The sequence below is a fragment of the Pteropus alecto genome, unplaced genomic scaffold, assembly GCF_000325575.1.
Source record: "Pteropus alecto unplaced genomic scaffold, ASM32557v1 scaffold207, whole genome shotgun sequence".
NCBI classification, from domain to species: domain Eukaryota; kingdom Metazoa; phylum Chordata; class Mammalia; order Chiroptera; family Pteropodidae; genus Pteropus; species Pteropus alecto.
The window spans coordinates 539,976-548,788 of record NW_006440149.1 but is presented as its reverse complement, the minus strand read 5'-3'; positions in this window follow the sequence as shown (position 1 = coordinate 548,788).

Sequence of the window (8,813 nt, the reverse complement as noted above, 5' to 3'; positions counted from 1 at the left end):
AATAAAGAGGTATTTTGTGTTTTTTTGTCTGTTTTTGTTTTTTTTTGTTTGTTTTGTTTTTTTGTTTGTTTGTTTTGTTTTGTTTTGTTTTGTTTGCTGTTCGTAATCATTTCCCCCATCCTTCTGAGTTTTTGTTTGGAGGGGATAAAGCGTTTATAATTGTTCATATAATAACTTGCCAAATAAGCTTTTATAATTTTGTGAAACATTAATAAATCATAATATGAGAATAATACCGATAGAATAAAGCCAAAACAGGTGGTTAGATGCCAATTAGTTCTTAGCTACTCAACAGTAACAGGAAAATATTTAACTGTAAAACCTCCAGTTTCAATCTGGAAATAGGAAGTACATGTTTCTGAATGTCTAAATAAGGAAGGCCTCTAGATATGATATGACATGAACTTATTACTTTGGTAAGTGGCTGATTACTCAATTTTTAGATTCCTGCAGCTTCTTTTCCATTGGGAGGGCCATCAGTAATTCTTTTATCATTGTTTTTCACTAAATGAGCAATACAGATATGTAAAGACACAAATGAACACCTGATTTTCCAATGACTGTCACATAAACTTGAAGTATAAATATTGGCCTTTCAACTTCCTATCACAAATATATCCACATCACTTCTTAAAAGGTTATTTTGTGACTATTCTAGAGCCCTCATTGTCTTTGGTTTAGTTGCAATTCTATAACCATATTTTAAGGAGTTGAGCAAAAACATATACAAAGCAGAAACTTAATTAACTTAAATTAATAGGTAAAGCCAGTGGGAAGATGTGAGCTACTTCTCATCTCTTAAAAGAGGAAGGATGATAATACATTATACTATTAAAAAGACTTTCTACTAGTAGTTTATTACCTCACACAGAATTCAGAGAAAGTGATCAAAAACTGTTCTTTACTTTAGATTTTGAGATTATCATTGAACTCATACTGAATTTCTAGGTGTAGGAGAGTTCAAGTGTGGTTCCTCTAGTCCCTTTTCTTAATATTTTTTTTTAAGTTTTTCATTTACAGTTGGCATACTATATTATATTAGTTTCAGGTGTACATGGTGATTAGACATATATCTTATGAAGTGATCACCCCAAATAAATCTATTACCCATCTGACATTGCACATAGTTATTACAATATTATCAACTAAATTTCTTATGCTATAACTTTATATCCCCATGACTATTTTGTAACTAGCAATTTGTACTTTTTAATCCCTTCCATTTTTTAATCCCCCGTCTGGCAACCATCAAAATGTTCTCTGTATCTAAGAGTTAGTTTTTGTTTTATTTTGTTCTTTAGATTCCACATGCAAGTGAAATTATATGCCATTTGTCTTTCTCTGCCTGACTTACTCCAATACCCTCTAGGACCATTCAAGTTGTTGAGATGGCAAAATTTCATTATTTTTATGGCTAAGTAATATTCCATTGTATATATTTACCAATTTTTATTTATCCATTTATCCATTGATAAACATCCAGGTGGCCTTCAATTCTTGGCTATTGTAAATAAGGCTGCAATGAACATATAGATGCACATGTTTCTTCAAAGTAATGTTATGGTTTGTTCAGATAAATACCCAGAAGTGGAATTACTGGATCTTTCCTTGTCTCTTATTATAACCTTTGTTTTAAAGTCTATTTTGTCTCATATAAGTATTGCTACCCCAGTTTTTTGTTTTGTTTTGTTTCTTTCCATTTTCATGAAATATCTTTTCTAATCCCTTTATTTTAGTCTATGTGTCTTTCAAATAGAAGCAAGTCTCTTACAGGCAACATATGTTAAGAGTCTTGTTTACTTCTCCATTCAGCCACCCTATCTTTTGATTGGAGCACTTAATCCATTTACATTTAAACCAATAGTTGATAGATATCTAGTTACTGCCATTTTATAATTCATATTTTGGATCTTTTTCTTTTCTTCTTCTTCTTAAAGAAGTCCAACTTCTTATGAAACCAGTTTGGCGGCAATAAACTTCTTTAGCTTTTTGTTGTCTGGGAGCTCTTTATATGTCCTTCGATCCCAAATGACAGCTCTGCTGGGTAGAGTAATGGTTATTATAGGTCTTTGCTTTTTATCATTTGGAATATTTCATGAAAATCTCTTCTGGCCAGCAAAGATTGTGTTGAGAAATTAGCTGGCAAGCTTATGGGGACCCCCTCATAAGCATTAACTGTTTTTCTCTTGCTTTAAGATTCTCTTGTTTTTAACTTTTGGTGTTTTAGTTATGATGTGACTTGGTGTGGGCCTCTTTGAGTTCATCATGTTTGGGACTCTGTGTATGTCTTATTTCATTCACCAGGTTATGGAAGTTTTTGATTTTATTTCTTCAAATAGTTTTCCAATTCCTTGCTCTCTTCTTGTATCTTTATGATGTAATTGTTGTTATGCTTGATGTTGTCCCAGAGGCCTTTCAAACTATGCTCATTTGGGGGATTCTTTCTTCTTGTTGCTCTTCTGATTGAGTATTTTCTGCTACTTTATCTTCTAAATTGCTGATTTTATCCTCTGCTTCATCGAATCTACCGTTAATTCCCTCTAATGTATTCTTCATTTCAGTTATTGCATTTTTATCTGACTGTATTCTTTATGATTTTTATCTCCATTTTTATGGTTTCTACCTCCTTATTAAAGTTATCACTGAGCTTCCATGCACTGATCTTGACTGCTGATGACTTAGCACAGCACACACCTGGGAGAAGAACTCCTAGTCAACTGGGAGGGTGCTGCTCCCACCAGGCAGGTCAGAGTTACAAAGATCAGCACCATTGTTTTATGATCTTGAGATGAATCTTGCTGCATTAATGGACCAATAGCATCAATAATTTAAATGGAAAAGAACAAAGTTACTGTGAAACTGTGTGATGACCTAGAACATGGTATGGAAAGACCATTAAAAACGCACTGAAAAGGGCTAAAGTCTAAGTCTGGGATGTCAGAAACATGGCAGAGTGGGAGATGTCCCCAGATCTCTCCCTTTGAAATAATAATAAGCCGAACATCTAAGCTCAACAAAAAGCACCCAACCTGCATGCAAACACATCTGAACAAGGGACCTGTGAATAAGAGATACTACAGGTCAGACCCCCAGGAGTCGGGTGGTACACCAAGAGAAATAAAGACGCTGCCTCTCCCACTTGGAATTCCCTGCAAGACAAGGGGAAGAAGAGAAGGTGTGGCAGGTTCTCTGAACAGCCCTGCCTCAGAACTGTGAACTCCATGCAGTGGCATTGCCCATGAACCAGGGAAGAAAGCAGAGAAGTGAACCGATTACAGCACCATGATCAAATGGGCTTCATCTCAGGGGCACAGAGATGGTTCAACATACAAAAAGCGATTACCGTGATACACTACATAAACAAATTAAAAAAAATAAGTTTCATATGATTATATCTATACATGCAGAAAAAGCCTTTGACAAGATATGGCACCCATTTATAATCAAAACACTTAACAAATTTGGTATAGAAGGAAAGTACCTTAACTTAATAAAGGTCATATACAAAAAACCCTTAGCCAACAATATGGTTAATGGTGAAAAGCTTTTCCTTCAAGATCATGAACGAGACAAAGCTGTCCAGTATCACCACTGTTATTCAACATAACATTGGAGGTCCTAATGTGTGCAGTCAGGCAAGAGAAAGATATAAAAGGCATCCAAATAAAAAATGAAGAAGTCAAACTATCACTATCCATGGATGACATGATTATCTATATAAAAAACCCTAAAGTTTCCAAAAGAAAACTACTAGAAACAATAAGCAAATACAGTAAAATTTCTAGATACAAATTTGGTGTTCAAAAATCCATAGCATTCCCATACTCTAATAATTGTCAAAAGAAGAAGTGGAAAAAAACAATTCCTTCAGCAATTGCAACCTAAAAAAATAAAATACTAGGAATAAATCTAATGAAACATGTGAAGGACCTATAAAATGAAAACTATAAGATGCAATTAAAAGAAATTGAAGAAGATAAAAGAAATGAAAAGATTTTCTGTGTTCTGGGATTGAAACAACATAGCTAAAATGACCTTAATACCTAAAGCATTATACAGATTTAATGCACTCCCCATCAAAATCCCATCAACATTTATTAAAGAAATAGAACAAAAAATCATCAGATTTGTATGGAAGCACAAAAGACCTTGAATTGCCGAAGTCATTCTGAGAAAAAAGAATGAGGCTAGAGGCATCACTTTTCCTGACTTCAAATTATACTACAAAGCAACAATACTCAAAAGAGCATGTTATTGGCAGAAAAACTAACATACAGACCAGTGGAACAGAATCGAGAGTCCAGAAGTAAACCCATGTTTATATGAGCAAATATTTTTTTTTAAAAAAAGAGCCAACTACATACAGTGGAAAAAAAGAAATCTTCAATAAATGGTGCTGGGAAAACTGAAAGGCCACCTTCAAAACAATGAAACTAGACTGTTGTCTATCACCACATACCAAAATTGACTCAAAATGAATTAAGGACCTGAATATAAGACCTGAACAATAAAATGCATAGAAGAACACATAAGAACTAAACTTAAGGACCTTGGACTTAAAGATGATTTTATGAATTTGACCTCAAAGGCAAGGAAGTAAAAGCTAAAATAAATGAATGGGACTACATCAAAGTAAAAAGTTTCTGCACAGCAAAAGATACCATCAACAAGATAAAGGGACAACCACCCGAATGAGAAAATATATTTGCAAGCAACACCTCTGATAAGGACCTAATATCCAAAATATACAAATAACTCATATATCTCAATAACAACAACAAAACAAACAATGCAATCAAAAAATGGTCAGAGGATCTGAACAAACAATTCTTCCAAGAAGACATGCTAATGTCCAACACACATGAAAAGATACTCAATATTGCTAGCTATTAGGGAAATGCAAATCAAAACCATGGTGAGATACCATCTCACACCTATTAGAATAGCTATTATCAAAAAGGCAAGTAATAACAAGTGTCGGAGAGGATGTGGAGAAAAAGGAACCCCATACACTGCCGATGAGACTGCAAATTGGTACAGCCACTATGGAAAACAATATGGAGGTTCCTCAAAAAACTAGGAATTGATCTACCATATGATCCAGCAATCCCTCTACTTGGTATTTACCCCAAAGACTTGAAAACCCATATCTGAAAAGATATTTGCATACCGATGTTCATAGTGGCATTATTCACAGTGGCCAGGACATGGACGCAACCGACATGTCCCACGATAGATGATTGGCTAGAGAAACTGTGGTACATATATACAATGGAATATTACTCAGCCATAAGAAGATATGAAGTACTGCCACTTGCAACAACATGAATTGACCTTGAATTAAGCAAACTAAGTGAAATAAGCCAGACTGAGAATGTTGAAAATCACATGATATCACTTATATATAAGATATTAACCTAAAAGCAACTAATGAACAGGACAAACAAACAAAGACTCATGAACATGGACTATAGCCTAGTGGTTATCAGATGGTGGGTGGTGGGGCAGGATGGGTAGATGGGGTAGAGGGGTTCAATATAGGGGTTAGGGGAGGGGTATTAGGTAAAGGGGATACGTTTTTAGTAGCTGAAGGAAACTGGACTTTGGGTGGTAAACACACAAGAGAATATACAGATGTCAAATTATAATGTACACCTGAAAACTATATAATTGTATTAACCAGTGATACTCCAATATTTTTTTAAATGGGATTACCGTATGATTCAGTCATCCGATTTTTGGGGATATATTAAAAGAAAATAAAATCGGAATCTTGAAGAGTTTTCTGCACTCCCAGTGTTGTTGCAATATTATTAACAATATCCAATATATGGCAACAGAATAAAAAAGATGATGTAGGATGGATGGTCAGGATGGCAGTCTAGGTAAAAGCAGGGTTTGCCTCTTCTCAAGATTGCAACTAAAATACAACCAAATTATAAAATAATCAACATAGAGAACCATCTGAAGTCTAACTGATCATAACTTATACATCTGCTGATAAAAAGAAAAAGCCACAATGAGTCTGGTAGGAGGGGCAGAGACATGAAATGGGTTGGCCCTGCCCTTGCATGTGGTGGTGGAGCGCTGGGAGGGACAGTGCAGCTGCAGAGGCCCCACTGAAGGAGAGAGGGGTCTTAGCCCCACACAGAGGCTCCTCAGCCCAGAGTCCTAGCCTTGGGAAAAGCAGTTCCCACAGAATCTGACTGTAAAAATTAGTAGGGATTCTGGCATTCTTGGTGAGGTAGAAGAAAACTGGAAACCCAGATGTCTCCTTTAAAGGGCCTGCACACAAACTTACTCACCTGTGAACATGCATCCTGGGAGCTGGCAGAGGGTTGGCAGCTAGGAAGCACAAGAGACATATGGGGAAAGGCTGAGTTGTGTGGCACTGAAGCAAGGGCTGGAGAAACAGCCACCATTGTTCCTTTGTTGGGCTCTTCTCTGGAGCATTCAACAGACGGACACAATCATGCCTTTGTTGAACTCTCCCCCCGCATGGCCAATTCTGAAGCTGCATTGCCCTGGTGAGGTCAGCCCACCCCACCCAACCCACAGATTGCTGGTGGTGAGCCTGTTGCTGGGAAGCTATTTCCACCCTTCTTCTCTGGGCTGCACATTCCATGCCAGAAATGAACCTTGGCTTGAAAGACATGCACGTTTTGGGGGAGACATTTGGTGGCTGACCACTGTTGCCAGCACAAGTTGCAGTATCTCTTGGGCAAATCGTGAGAATTTGCAAGCCCAGCACAGACCGCAGTTGGCCTCACTATGACCTGTGACTTTTGTGGGAGCCCACGGACTCAGAACTGGCAGCAAATCTAATGAGGTATTGGCCTGATGACCCTGTGTCTTGATGAAACCCCACCTCACCCAACATAAAAATTGCCCTTGATGTGTCCATTGATGGGCAGCTGCCCCAGCCCTTCCCTTTCCTGGGGCTGCACATTCCCTGCAGGCAACAGACCTTGGCTCCTGCAATTTGTGCAAGGCCCATGCCTCCCGGGAAAGACTTTTGGTGGCAGGCCACAAAATTTGCCCTAAACTACAGTATTTCTTTAACAGATCTCAGGTGTTTGCAGGCCCAAAACGGGTAGCAGCTGGCCTTGCTGTGATCAGAGGCTATTATAGGAAGCCACAGAGACAGCACTGGCAGGAAAACTGACACTACAGATGGGGGAAATCTGCTCACTATTCCTTGGTGACTCCCTGGGTCCCTGCACCACCTAACTCATGTATCACCCAAAGGCTTGTTCAACTTTGAAGTCTTACAGGTAACTAGTAGGCAACCTCAGGCCTTGAGGCACACTAGACTTTTTGATAAACTGCCCCTGGCTTGGCACTGTGGGTAACTGGACCATGGCTTGCAGCATTCTCTCCCAGTTACCTCTAGATCCGGCATAGGCAGCAACCATCTGTGGATCACTTTGTAGCTCCCACCAGGTAGCCCTAAGCAATAATAGGCAGTGGCTGACCTTAGCCTACTCAGGAGCCCATCCCAAGGGGCCAGAGAACCAATATAACTGAAGGCTAATGCCAGATCACAACAGAGCAATACCTGAATAGCCCCATAAGCACTATACCCAAAGGGTAGTCTCAACAAGCATACAAACCTGCTGGTGTATATCACATTCTGAGGTGTCAGCCGCCACACAGCAGCTCATATCCTGTGGCCATGGCCAATGCCCACAGTTAACATAAGAGTTAATTCCATCCACTAACATCTAACAGCAATCAAACCTTCGCTGTAGCAGAAGAACACACACAACCCATAAAAAGAACATGCCCAGAGCCCTGGACGCAGGTTATTAGGGAGATCGTGCCACCTAGCCACACCGAACACCTACTATATAAGTCCATTGGGCCAAGGCTGGGAGACATAACAAATCATCCTAACATGTAGAAACAAACATAAAGAGACGACTAACATGAGAAAACAGAAAAAAAACATGTAATAAATGAAACAACTGGAGGAAAAACCATTAAAAAATCTAAACAAAATAAAGGCAACTATCCTATCAGAGAGAGAATTAAAAGCAATGGTTCTAAAGATGCTCAATGAAGTTAGGTAGAGATTAGATGATCTCAATAAGAACTTCAACAGAGAGATAGTAAGCATAAAAAAGAATATAGAAACCATAAAAAGCAACAGTCAGAAATGAAGAATACAATAACCTAAATGAAGAATTCACTAGAAGGTATAAATAATAGATTTGATGAAGCAGAGGATCAAATCAGTGACTTGGAAGACAAGGTAACAGAAAAAAAAACAATCAAAACAACAAAAATAAAAAATAATTTTAAAAAGAATAGTTTAAGAGACCTCTGGGACAACATCAAGTACACTAATATCACCGTCATATGGAAACAGGAAGGAGAAGAGAGAGAGAGCAAGGGGTTGAGAATCTATTTGAAGAAATAATGACAGAAAACATCCTGGCAAAGGAATTAGACATAAAAGCCCAGAAAGTGCGAAGAGTCTGAAACAAGAGGAACTCAAACAGACCCACACCAAGACACATCATAATTAAAATGCCAAAGGTTAAAGACAAAGAGAGAATCTCAAAAGCAGCAAGAGAAAAGCAGCTAGTTAATTACAAGGGTGCTCACATTAAAAAAAAAAAAATCACCTGTTTTTTCAACAGAAACTATGCAAGCCAGAAGGGAATGTCAAGAAATATTTAAAGTATTGAAAAACAAAAACCTACAACCAAGAGTATTGTGAAGCAGAAGGAATAGACCTGTGAACAACTAATAGTATGAAGTCTGTCCAATAGACAAAGGACTGCAATCATAATGCTGTGTGTGAAGAA